Raw genomic sequence first — 14366 nt, 5'->3', positions numbered from 1 at the left:
TCTGTGCCGCCATTTGTGATTCAGAGGAGCTGTATATGTCAACCGATAAGCTGTGATTAAATATCAGTAGTTTATTTTTTTTATATTTCAAATTAATTATTACATCAACACAGTTCGCAATTTTAAATTTATAAGTAAACTGATTTCACCAATTTGCCCTTCTACTGATAGTGGGAAGTGTTCACCAGTGACACTAATTAATTAGAACAGACTATAGTCCTACACCCACAGTCCAGGGGGGGAAGGGGGTGCATGGCTGAATGGTTAGCACGTGCGCGCTGTAACATAAGGTCTGTCATTGAGTCAACTGGCGGGGTTTCGATTCCCTGGTTGTATGTGACAAGGAGTAGGGTCGCCTGTACAACCTCATGGGTTTTTTTTTCCGGGTTCCTCCGTTAACCTCCTACTGCTAAAGACCCCTACGCGTGAGTGAATTATTGAAATAAAATTAAACCATATGTTAGTCCCGAAATGACCTAGTTTGTGTCGAGTGGACGTTAAAGCCCATTTCTCTCTCGCTCTCTTCGGGTTCTCTGGTTTCCCACTGCTAAAGACCCCTACGCGCATGCTAATTATTGAAATAAAATTAAACCATATGTTAGTCCCAAAATGACCTAGTTTGTGTCGAGTGGACGTTAACGCCCCCCCCCCTCTCTCTCACACACACACACACCCACACCCACACACCACAATATGACATGATAACTTATGACTGCCCTCGAAATGACACCCCCAACCTCTCCCCGACTGCACGCCACTTTAATGTGTAACCACTATAGATATAATATAGGTATAGTTATTATACGACACCATGAAATAATCACTGATAATTGCTGATAAAAACATGAATATCGGAATGTATTGATCTTTGTAGGGTAGAGTAGTGGCGTGATACTCTCAACATCATTTATTGATAGCGTCCCCTCTTACAGTATTAACCAACCACTGTCTCCTGTATAATACTCATTCATAGTACCTCATCGTATTGTATCAGTTGATATTAACACACGGATTCTATCTCACATCACGTAAGTTCATCTTATATTATCACTACTGACACAGAGAGATAGATAGATAGAGAGAGAGAGAGATATATAGCACAAACTATGTCATTTCGGGACTAACATGTTCAATTTTATTTCAATGAATCACTTGCGCGTAGGGGTCTTTAGCAGTGGAGGGAAACCGGAGACTCCGAAGTGAGCGAGAGAGAAATGGGGTTTAACGTCCACTCGACACACACTGGGTCATTTCGAGACTAATACATGGTTCAATTTTATTTGAATAATTCGCTTGCGTGTAGGGGTCTTTAGCAGTGGGAGGAAACCGGAGGACCCGGAGAAAACCCACAAGGTTGGACAGGCGACCCTACTCCTTGTCACGTACAACCAGGGATTGGAAACCACGCCAGTCGACTCAATGACAGACTTTATGATACAGCGCGCGCACGCTAACCATTCAACCATCCAACCCCCTGCTGTACTGTGGGTGTAGGACTATAGTCTTTTCTAATTAATTAGTATCACTGGTGTGAACTTCCCACTCTTATTAATTAGTATCACTGGTGTAAACTTCCCACTCAAATTAATTAATTAAACATACATTATGCAAGAGCTAAATCTGCCTATCGCACGTCATTCTTTAGGCCCGAAATGTTATATAAACTATTAATAAGATATTTATTAACAAAACAAGACTATAATCGACTCTTGGTGGCATCGAATACTCGATATTTCAACTAGATTAAAAAGGTTCGCCATTTAAAAATTTAATTTAAAAATGGGAAAGCGAGGCTATGTCCCGATTATACCAGTGCCCTGGTTACCACTGTTCACACATCTTGTCAAAACTACAAACAATGATAACTTAGCAGACTATGAAGTAATTTGAATTATTATATTTTTGAATTATTATAGCAAGAATGGACCAACTATTTATTAAACTCTTAACTAATGTATCTTTAATTACTGTCACTGGTGGGGGGTTGGATGGCTGAATGGTTAGCGTGCGCGCGCTGTATCATAAAGTCTGTCATTGAGTCGACTGGCGTGGTTTCGAATCCCCGGTTGTACGTGGCAAGGAGTAGGGTCGCCTGTCCAACCTCGTGGGTTTTCTTCGGGTCCTCCGGTTTCCTCCCACTGCTAAAGACCCCTACGCGCAAGCGAATTATGTAAATAAAATTAAACCATATGATACTCCCGAAATGACCTAGTTTGTGTCGAGTGGACGTTAAACCCCATTTCTCTCTCTCTCTCTCTCTCTCTCTCACTGTCACTGGTGAACACTTCCCACTATCAGTAGAAGGGCAAATTGGTGAAATCAGTTTACTTATAAATTTAAAATTAAATTGCGAACTGTGTTGATGTAATAATTAATTTGAAATATAAAAAAATAAACCACTGATATTTAATCACAGCTTATCAGTTGACATATGTATATCCTCTGAATCGAAAATGGTGACAGAGAAATCTGGAACCATTTCGCAACTGTGGGACCAAGAACACCTACACATTTGAAAAGTTTAAACATTTGATACTTTAAAATGAAGAAGCTTGGTCCCGGCCATCCAAATATATACAAGTTCCTAAACTTGATTAAGTCCCGGGGGGGGGGGGGCTGAATGGTTAGCACGTGCGTGCTGTGCTGTATCATACGATCTGTCATTGAGTCAACTGGCGGGGTTTCGATTCCCCGGTTGTACGTGACAAGGAGTAGGGACCCCCCGTTAAACCCCATTTTTCTCTCCCTCTCTCTTTGATTCAGTCCGAACAGATAGGTATTGAACAGATAGGTATATTGAACTAACCATCAGACAACTGAAATCTGGGTGTACACTTGCTCCCAAAAGAAGACAGTACCGCCATATTATATGTATCTTTTACATGTAATCATTTTCACTAAATATTGTATAAATCATTTTGTTGAAGTGTCACAAACTTGTTACAGAGAGAGCGAGTTTAACGTCAACTTGACACAAACTAGGTCATTTCTGGACTAACACATGGTTTAGTTTTATTTCAATAATTCGCTTGCGCGTAGGGGTCTTTAGCAGTGGGAGGAAACCGGAGGACCCGGAGAAAACCCACGAGGTTGGACAGGCGACCCTACTCCTTGCCACGTACAACCGTAGTTCCTTTTTAATTGACCAATCAAATTCATGTAAAGGAGATATCTCCTAGATATCTGCTAAGAAGATTATGAAATTTATCACACAAGCGATATCTACTGTAGACTGTGTTATTGCTTCGTTCGTTCGTTAGTTTCTAGATTTTTTTTTTTTTTAAATAAGTTTATTTACAAATATTATTAACATATTATACACGTATACAAAATTATAATAATATGTAAAATTGGCAATATGCAATGGACAACAATATAATACATTAGCTGTTTATAATTGTTAAATGCAGCTATTTGTTGGGGTTTTTTTTATTTCCCTATAACAATTAAATTTGTAAGTAAACTACCATAAACTACCTAGAGTTTTACGTCCACTGCCAACTAAGTGTTATTGGGTGATAAATATCCTTATATAGTGGTAGTGAGTTTCTAATCATACAATTGATTCATTCATGAGTAAATTGTGAATGAAAGATAAGTGAATAATATTTAGGATACCCGTTAAGTTTAACTTCACTATCCCCACATCTGGGGCCTATTTCACCAAATTTTAACTAAGATAAAATTCTAATTTTAGTTATTTTATTGGATAATATTAGATTGATTTTAGTGCTCAGCCAATCACAATTGAAGTATCTACTAAAATTTGGATTTTATCTTTAGTTAAAATTTCGTGAAACAGGCCCCAGATTGTTTTGGTAAGGGATTGGGAGGTTACTGGACTGTGGGTGTAGGACTATAATCTATTCTAATTAATTAGTGTCACTGGTGTAAACTTCCCACTCTAAGTAATTAATTAAACATACATTATGCAAGAGCTAAATCTGCCTATCGCAGGTCTTACTTTAGGCCCGAAATGTTATATAAACTATTAATTAGACATTAATTAACTTATCCAGACGATTTTCACTAGAGTTGCTGCTCAACACTCATTGATGATTAAATCCAAAAAAGGACAATCGAGACTATGTTTTTGACCGTACCGACTTTAGTAATGATGATCGAGGCTAGGCTTAAAATTCAAAAGCTAATATCTCGGTTCAGGGTAGAGAAATTTGACTGAAATTTTCAACATCTATTCACGTTATCTATTTTTTAACTATTAGCGAGAAAGGGCAACTGTTTTTCTAATCTCCCATAATGCATCTTTAACACAGACTTTCTCTACTAAACACGTCATCACACTAAACACGTCATCAGATAAAATCGAACAGGACACAGTGACGCGCAGTGAGTCTCAACAAGTGTGCCGCGGCACACAGGTCTGCTGCGAGATCTTCCTAAGTGTGCCGCGAAATTTTCGACGGCACACTAAGAAAATCCGAAAACCCACACGATTCCAATTGAGTATTCACTGATGTCTACTAGTAAGTTCATAGCTGTGTTTTATTTTATTTAGTTTGAGTCGTTCTATGTTTCTATGACTAGCCTGTGTCTACGGTTGTATGCCGTCTATGACTTGCCATGTTTTTATTTTGCAAAATTCAGATATTTTTCACATATATTTAGCCAGGTGTGCCGCTATTTTTTCATGTGCTCTAAGGTGTGCCGTTGCCTAAAAAAGGTTGAGAACCGCTGGTGTAGAGTTTTTGCCCCAGCCCGACCCCGTGTAGTTTTTTAAGAACTTTCGTTTCCCGATTCTGATCTTGATCATTTCATAATCATATTCTGGAGGTTCCCCCTTGTTAGTGGTGTATGACGGATAGCCTGGTAAGGAACAGCGTATTGTCGTCCGGGTGCTACGAAAAACCGAGGTCCCGTGCACACATTGGCGTGCACGTAAGAGAACCTTTTTTGAAGGTTGGAATAAGAGTAAGAGTAAGTCACAGCGCTGATGTCCGACTAAAATCTCCCTTATAGCACACTGCCTGTCTTAATTACCACATGTCGTAGCAGAAAAGTAGGACGTTAAACCCCATTTCATTTCACGATATAAATATTGGGTTTTGTCCTGACATTGGATCTTGTACCTCGATTCACTGAAATTAACCCCAGGCAAACAAGTCCGGTTATTTTACGTTTACCCTAGTCAGTGATACAGGACGGAGGGCCTGACAAAGACAGCTGTCTAGTCGTTCGGATGAGACGAAACACCGAGGTGTCCGTGTACACATTGGCGTGCACGTAAAAGATCCTTTGACAGTTGGAATTCGATATAAGAGTAGGCCGTAGTGTCGCTGTCCGGGCAAAATTTCCCTCATAGCACACTGTATGGTTTATGCCCGTCTTCATTAGCCCAGTTCGGAGCAGAACAGTAGGGCCTTAAACCCCATTTCATTTCATTTCATTTACGATAACCTTCTGGTCAACATATAATAAAACTACTGATATTAGATTGGTCCAGTTCAATTCCATTCGATATTTACACAAATAGGATGAAACTATAATAGAATGTTCATGATCGAACGTAATTAACGTCTTATTATATCAAATCGAAAGAATTGAAATGAAATGAAATGGGGTTTAACGTCTTACTGTTTTCCTCCGACTGGGCTAATGAAGATAGGCATACGCTATACATTGAGCTATGAAGGAAATTTGCGGCACTTTGGCCTACTGTTATGTCGAATTTCAACAGCCAAGGGGTCTTTTATGTGCACGCCTATGTATACACGGGTCCTCGTTTTTTCTTCCTGTCTGAATGACTAGACCACTGTCCTTGTCAGTCCCTACGTCCTGCACGACTGACAAAGGGAAACCATGCCGGAAAATCTCGATGAACTTTCTCGGCCAATGTAGGAATGGAACACGCGACCTCCAGGCTAGCGAGCCAGGGTCTTAACCACTTAGCCACCGTGGCTCCCGAAATGGTAAGAGCTCACGACACAGTTTGTCAAGAAGATAGCATATTCACTAGTTTTAAAGAAACCCCATGTAGACGCGTCGGAGAATACTAACCAAGGTAAAGAAGACCTTTTTATAGATATATAACGACTCTTATTGAAATTGTAAATAAAGCCGTATCTGTTGGAGTAGCACAGTTAGAGGTTGATTTAAAGGGACAATCTCCATTATATCTTTTGTGTCCGGTTAAGCGATTTCGACGTTCACGTCCAAACCACTCAATATTTTGAGCTGGAATTTTGAGACAAGGTAAATACACCATTCCTTTATATTTTGGCGATTTAATTTCATACATTGTGACAAATTTTTCTATTTTATAAAATACGAACTATTATTTAGATTTTGTGAACTTATTGACCCCAGCTGATTTTGATAATAGACGATATCGAATTTTCAACTCTGTGTATACTTCTCTTAAGGCACGAACTGTCTTTGATCTAATTAAACATGTAACTAATTCAATATGTCATTTACAAACTACATATGATCTGTGTACAACACTCGACATGACTGGTCAGTTATCATGACGTGATAAGAAGACAATCCCATATATGATCACGAGTCTTATCTATTGTCGGACCCTATATAACTAGGAGTTTGTTTGCTGACAGTTAGACAGACGACCATTGCACCAATGAACTATTACATGTACTATAAAATTACGATAACCATGTATACTATTTATAAAACTGTTATAAAGCAGCAAGCCTAGGCCCCAACCTAAGCGCGGTTTCTGTTTATTTCTGGGAAATAAAATGGCTTAAAAAAAAGGAGAGGAGAGGCTTGGACGAGTGCGGGGGCTCGCCCGAGCACGGCCTTGGGAGAGGGGCGGAATGGTGGATTTAATATAGTTATGTACTGTCCTGATGTGCTCCTGTCGTAGTCTAGTTTCTGTTTAATACATGTTCCTGTATACAAGTTCCTGTATTGTTGTTGTGGTTATGTAGCTGCGTTTTATATACCTGATGTAAATAAACTCAATATATACGAAACTAACCTACAATTATCACTAAGATAGTGTTACAACGTACACGGACTTTTATTTCTAAAACTCCGATAAAATCGAGATGGTCCCTTTAAGGAAGGCAATACAAGTAAAACTACGCTCAATCAATGAGCGGATAACTATCATCGAGGAAGTGAAATTTGATCTTGATAAATTTGAAGAAGGAGTATTGAAACTCGATTCAATTATCACACAGAAAGATGTAGAAATTAGGTTACTAGACAATAAATTGAATGAACTAGAACAGTACTTCAGAAAAACACACATTTAAATCTTAAGGATCGAAGAAAGCATAGGCGTACGGGTTCGATGACAGTTAGGGTGGTGGGGGGGGGGGGAGAACCCGTACGGGTTCGATGACAGTTAGGGTGGTGGTGGGTGGGGGGGGGAAGAACCCGTACGGGTTCGATGACAGTTAGGGTGGTGGTGGGTGGGGGGGGAGAACCCGTACGGGTTCGATGACAGTTAGGGTGGTGGTGGGGTGGGGGTGGGGGCAGAACTCGAAATGGCCGAAAACATTTCGGGTTTACAGACAGCGGCGCCGGTCTTCTGCGAGAGGCGAAGGAGCGGAGTTTACCGTGTACGGAACCCCCAAGAAAATTCTGGAATATTTGACGGCCGCAAACTCGTTTTCCTGCTATTCCAGGACAACACGTGAACAAAGCAACTTCAAAGGGGTCTAATATAGCCTAATTAAGGTGGCTGACTCGAATTCCAATCAACAAATCAATCGTTTACAGTATAGTAATATGGGTGGCGGGATTTGTGCTAAAGAACACATATGTATAATAATATTATGACCTTCATTAATTATTCTCCATTGTCAGTATATTAGCTATTGTATGAGTTTATTTAAAACGCAAATTAAATTGTTTATGAAATATTCTGAGAATAACAGGAAAAGGGGTCTTAGTTCAAGGATAGATTCTATGTCTAAAAACACGTAATAGGAAAGTTACCATTCCATATTTGGCATGGGTGACCAATCACATGATTAATTACATCATAATTGGCCAATAGAATAATTAATGGCTGTGAATTTGAGAGTATATAATTAATAGAATGTGCACTTTAGGGTGGACATCATGAAGATTTAATAGAGGAAACATCATGTAGAAATTTGTTAGGAGAGACCGTTGAGGTTCAAGGGACAACATCTAGATTATAATATATGCTTGTAACCCATGTATCCAGTTTGATATAAAACTGTAGAAATCGTATTTTTGTTCCGGTCATCTTGTGTGTTATTCATACTATTTAAGATGCAGTATATTCAATCACAATGTGAAGCAGTCATTAATGGGGATTGTCAGATACATTTAAAGATACGTCCTAACCAGTTAAAGAATTACCAATGCGACCTGAATCCCAAACAACCAATCAATTGTCGCAGGGTATGCGGGCCTAGCCCTCCCGGAGAAAATTTTGAAAATTTAACCGCCGCAAATGTGTTTTTCTGCTATTCTAGACCATAAGTCAAGCAACTCCAAAGTTGTCCAATGGTTTTGTAACCGAAATCCCACTCTATGCCGACCTGAATTCCAACCAAACAGTCAGACTGTTGCAGCGGCATTCATAAATAATAATCGATGCCCGAAAAATGTCGCACAAAGTGTCCATTAAAAGAAAAGTAAAATTAGTGTTTTATTAGATTTCGGGCACTTGGTTTTGGCAAGTGGATGAAATAACAAATTTTTTTTCACTTTACCCGTCTGGCCGAAAAGTCAGATTGCCCGAAAGTTAGCGGGGGCAGCTGCCCCCCCCCCCCGGTTCCCTTGCTAGTATGCCTATGGAGCAGACTAATTAAGAAAATTGCGTCGAAACTGCATATTGACTTTTTAAAGACAATATTGTCGATGCGACACATCGTGCTCGAGTTATTAAGGAGGCTAATAATAATAGAGCGCTAAATCTATTTGTTAAGGCCAGCTCAATTTTTTTCCAGGTCGCTGAGATGTAAATATAGTTAGGGCACGTGATTGTTGGCGAGATCGTAGGTTAGTGTTAGGGTAAACATTTGGGCCAGGTCCAGGGTTAGGCTTAGGGTTGGGATTAGCACTAGCCCTATTTACATCTCGTGACCTATGACAAAAAATTGAGCTGACCTTATCATTTAGCACTAACCACATATGCACCTAATAAATCGAGCAGCTGGCCTTATGATTTAGCACTAACACGTATGCACCTAATAATGATAGAGAGGGGGTTTAACTAGGTCACTTCGGGACTAACATGCAGTTCAATTTTATTTCAATAGTGCTTTAGCGCGAATGGGTCCTTGGCGGTGGGAGGAAACCGGAGGACCGGGAGAAAACCCACGAGGTTGGACCCTTCTACTTGCCATGTACAAGCGGGGATTCGAAACCACCCGCTTGACTCAATAACCGACCATGTGATCAAACGCGCACACGTTAACCATTCAACGACCAACCCGCTTAGCATTGTTTTTTCGATCTGACCCTGACCTGTTGCGGAGAATTTATTGCTTGTGAAGATATTCAGAAAGTATAAATATAAATTCCAAATTTTTCCAAAACTTCATGTCCGCTGAATCCAAAGAAGACGTATTTAAGGCGTCCATTAAATATAGGCAAAGTACAGGAATACTATAGAAGACTGTTAGCAGACGACAGTTTGGCGCCAAGGGACAATACGTCACAATTTGATCAGCTGTTGGTCGATATGTACAGAACATAAAGATTTTTTTGTGTTAAAATGGAAACTAGTTCAATATCATTTGTAATCGTTTGTCATTATTCTTCTACGTGGGCTCGACTCTCATTATATCACACCCGGTTAGTCTGCTACAGGCGGCCCTATTATAGTATGTCAATTAAAGATACATCATGGGAGATTAGATAAAGAGCTGGTAGTTCTCACTATAATAATTAAAAACTAGATAATGTAAAGGGAATTTACTGTAAATTTCAATCAATTTTATCTACTCTGAACCGGGATTTTAGCGATTAAATTTTCGGCCTAGCCTCGATCACCATTACTAAAGTCGGTACGATAAAAAACATAGTCTCGATTATCCATTTAATGATTATATCATGAATGAAAGTAGAGCAGCAAACTGGATCCTAATCAAGTAAATATCGCAGGGTAGCGATGACACCGAGAGTTGATTATGGTCTGGATAAGTTAATTAATGTCAAATTAATAATTTAGTAAGATGTCAGGCCTAAAGAAAGACCTGCAATAGGCAAATTTAGCTCTTGCATATTGTATGTTTAAACTACAATAACGTCATTATTAATGTGACGTCATAATATATGTTTAAACTACAGTTTTATTTGTAACATCTCAGCGACCTTGACGAAAATTGAGCTGGCCTTAACAAATAGATTTAGCCGTCGTTCCTATTATAGTATGTTAATTCAACTAACGTTTTATTCGTAACGGCTAAAGATAATCCCATAACAACAGTGTTAACGACTAAAGATTACAGTTATTAAAGGGTAAATATACTCTTCAAAAAAGTAGGGGATATTGAAATGCAAATACCTATGCAGGTTGTGATATGATAAATAGTCATGGACACTTGACATGCTTTGAGAGTATGTTCACAGATGAAGAACTTATCGCCCCAACAGAACCACTGAGCTGCACATGCGACACGCAATAGCGCCATACAAGTGGGAGGGGTTCATTGTCAAATTTGACACTTCAAGGAAGGGTTGATGAAAACTGCCGCGTGCTGGTTTATCTATCCATGTTTGCTTTCCTATCGGTTCTTGCATAAGATTTACTGTTTAGCGTATCTTTGCTTTAGTGTGTTACGTTTAATTTGATCGGGAGACGTGTTCATGTTCGTCGACGTCAACGTCAACCGACAACACTGCAAGAATTGGCCGTGGCACTGCAAGAGGAATGAGTCAGATTGCTCCAAATCGTGATTGGACGGTTGATTAGGAGCATGCCACGACGAATTGCTGAATGTCTGAGTATTGGTGGAGCAATTACTTAACATTAAGACAAAAATCAAACACGTCCATTTTCACTTTTGACAGTGTATCTCTTTGCGAGTGAAATGGTGCCGTCAGATAAGCCGCCCAAATGAACTGTTTGTGTTCATGTGTAGGCAATTGACCTGTTATTAACATACACTGGTTACCTCTAATAAAAACAGCAGTGCATTTCCGCAGTTTTGTATTGTTTCTGAATATCCCCTACTTTTTTTGAAGAGTATATAATCCCATAACCACAGTGTTAACGACTAAAGATGTAATCTATAAATGCGTCCTGTTTCGGTGCAAGCTGGCCTTAAATACCTTAATAAAGACGACAGTATCGCTGTAATTGTTAATCAATAATATCCTATAATTAGTTCTTGCTACCTAATCATACATATCATCTCTGGATTATTCTCTTTCTGTATAAAAGAAAAAATACAACAGTGGTGTGAGTCCGGTACACACATGAAGTACACGTAAAAGAACCCTTGACAGTGCATGTATAATATAGTGCGGTAGTCTTTTGCTTTTACTAGACCAAGTTCACACACTTTTAAGTCTATAGCCGAACCGAGGTCCGGTCTACACCCTGGTGTGCACGTAAAAGAAGCCTTGACAGTGCATATGTGGCAGTCTTTTGCTTTCACTAGACTAAGTTCGTACATTTTTAAGTCTATAGCCGAACCGAGGTCCGGTCTACACCGTGGTGTGCACGTAAAAGAAGCCTTGACAGTGCATATGTGGCAGTCTTTTGCTTTTACTAGACTAAGTTCGTACATTTTTAAGTCTATAGTCGAACCGAGCTCCGGTCTACACGTTGGTGTGCACGTAAAAGAGGCCTTAGAAGTCGAAAAAATGGTAGGCCGTATCACTGCTGTCCTGGAATATTTTTCCCGTAGCACATTGCATAGCGCATGCCCGTGTTCATCAGTCCAGTTGGTGCAGGGCAGTGGTGTCACGTTATTGAGTTAAGCGGCCCACACATGTTCAATTTTTTCGTCAATTTATTAGCGTCAATTTTCATTCTGATCGAAAACATCCAGATGAAAGGAATAGCATACAAGGTCTATTTAGTTGGCGAGTCGTCAATAAATATCAAAGGAACTTTGATCCGTCAGTTAAATGGTTCAATTAAATTGTTTGAATTAATTCACCGTCTTCCATGCACGTTCAATTTCTTCATTAATTTATTAACGAAAACATTGAACGTGTATTGGTTGCTTTAAAGTAGCTAAGTCTGACTTAATAATATCATCCAAAGTCTTCGACATTGAAAATAAAAATTATTTGTCATTTTAAATCAACATTGATGTTGTGATCTTACCGGGAAATGATAGGCTTCTGATATCCAATATTTAACACAAAATAAACAGTTTACCATTAATATACGTATCATAATGCGTTTCGGCGCCATTTGTAACAAGGGACTCGAAGAACGAGGCTAGACATATGTCATACGGTGACCTTTATTCTTATCTAGAGAGCATGCGCAATAAATACTATCGGTGTAGACTGGAATAACCAGACGTCATACATTGCCATTCGATTGAAACATCTGACGTATTTCGCAGAACATAACTGATTAGAAATTACAGTAAAAACGGAAACGATTGAATGTAAATCAGTTTATATACATTCACATTACTTTATTATATGCGCTACGACACATTTATGTCAATTTCTAGGTCCCAAATATTAGCGATTTAACTTCTTTAATTTGCGTTTCGATTCCCCCTCTCTAATCTACTTCAGACTACTAGAACACGCACCAAGGGAGTTAATTTGGTGATTAGTATTTTTGTCATCGGCCTAAACGACTAGCCAGGCAGATTGTTAGCTCAGCCGACTCTACAAGGTCCGCATTCTGAATGAGATTGGTTAATCCAGGTCAAACATAATAACATTCTAGTAATTATGTCACTTTCACTTCAGACTTTCCCAACAATAGTAAGTTCAAGCGGACCGTGAAATTAAATGAAACGGGGGTTTAACGTCGTACGCTTCGATCAGGGGCGTAAATGTGGGGTGGGGGGGTGGGGGTGGTGGTACCCCCCCCCCCCCCCCTCAGGAAAAAAATAGTCGGTCGCAAAATCAGTGCAGTCGGTCGCAAAATAAGAGCAGTCGGTATCAAAATAAGTGCTCACTGCACACGTCACGCTGCTCACGCAAAACTTTAGTATAAAATAACCTTGAAAACTTAATGTGTTTCACTCTTATTCTGCTGTGAGTATGTAGGTCTAAGAACAAAATTTACCCCAGGGAGAAAAATAGTTGGTCTCAAAATAAGTGCAGTCACTGCAATCGGTCTCAAAATTAATGAATTAATGAGGTAAACAAATAATGCCAGAATAGATCCCAAATACTAGTCGGTCGCAAAATCAGTGCAGTCCGTCGTAAGATATGAGCAGTCGGTATCAAAATAAGTGCTCACTGCACACGCCAATCTACTCACGCAAAACTTTAGTATAAAATAACCTTGTCGACTTATCATGTTTGAAAAAATAGTCGGTCTCAAAAAAAAAGTGCTCACCGCAGTCGGTCTCAGACTAAATGAATTAATGGGGTTTTTTCTGACCATCAGTCCAGGGCATTTCAGAGACCATGTAAGCGCCCCATTGAGGTAAAGTGCCCTCAGGCCCAGTTCTCAAAAATTAAAAGCTCAGTAACATATCGGCGCTCAATTCCATTATGCCATCATTCTTCAACTCCTTCTCTGTCTTATACTATCTCATCACTATCATATTCACAGTTACAGTGAATCGTCCAGTTAGTAGTACCACTAGTGAGTCACTCGTGGGTCAAAAGACTGTAGAATTGTTAGTTCTACTCTCACAAAACAGGCGACATTGACAGATAGGCCTCAAGATTCTGTCCCATTTCTTATCCTCTCGTTAACGAGAATTTGGATCCATTTGCCGTGACATTGACTATAATTGTCAGGCCCAGTCCCAAAAATTTAAAGCTCGGTTACACATCTCAAATTTTTTCGCGCCCGCGGCGCTCGATTCCATTATAACATCATTCTTCCATTCCTCTGTTGTCTTATACTGTCTCAGCACTATCATATTCACGGTTATACTGAACTGCCTAGTAATGTTAGTAGTACCACTGGCACTGGTGTGTGGGGCGTGGGGCGTCAGACTATACAAAAGTTCTGTCAACTCCTGCAAAACAGGCGGAATTGACAGGGGGCAGATCTTGAGATTTTGTCTAATTATAATTATACAATACCATCTATGTTCTACCGGGACGCTTAATGTTATAACCAGTATTTTGTTGACATTCATTGTGGGGTGGGATTGTGGCTGGGCTGGCGCCCTAGATTTGGACCCCACCCCACCCATCTAGATCCGCTACTGCATATGGCCCCTACAAAACTCGCACCTGAGCTGCTCGGTTTCTGACTGCGTCACTCGTACTACCATCTATGTTCTACCGGG

General features: G+C 39.7%; 1 protein-coding gene across 1 annotated transcript in view; it reads left to right on the top strand.

Moving 5' to 3' along the window:
- The first annotated feature begins 905 nt into the window (after positions 1–905).
- The window catches only part of LOC126810099 (parapinopsin), a 33093-nt gene continuing 19632 nt past the window's right edge, over positions 906–14366 (top strand). Inside the window, exon 1 of the mRNA XM_050535065.2 lies at positions 906–1028. The gene's annotated coding sequence lies outside the window, so the exon portion shown is untranslated. The remainder of the gene's footprint in view (positions 1029–14366) is intronic.

The sequence above is a fragment of the Patella vulgata genome, chromosome 2, assembly GCF_932274485.2.
Source record: "Patella vulgata chromosome 2, xgPatVulg1.2, whole genome shotgun sequence".
NCBI classification, from domain to species: domain Eukaryota; kingdom Metazoa; phylum Mollusca; class Gastropoda; family Patellidae; genus Patella; species Patella vulgata.
Note: the sequence above shows the minus strand (reverse complement) of the source record. Positions and strands in the feature narration are given on the sequence as shown.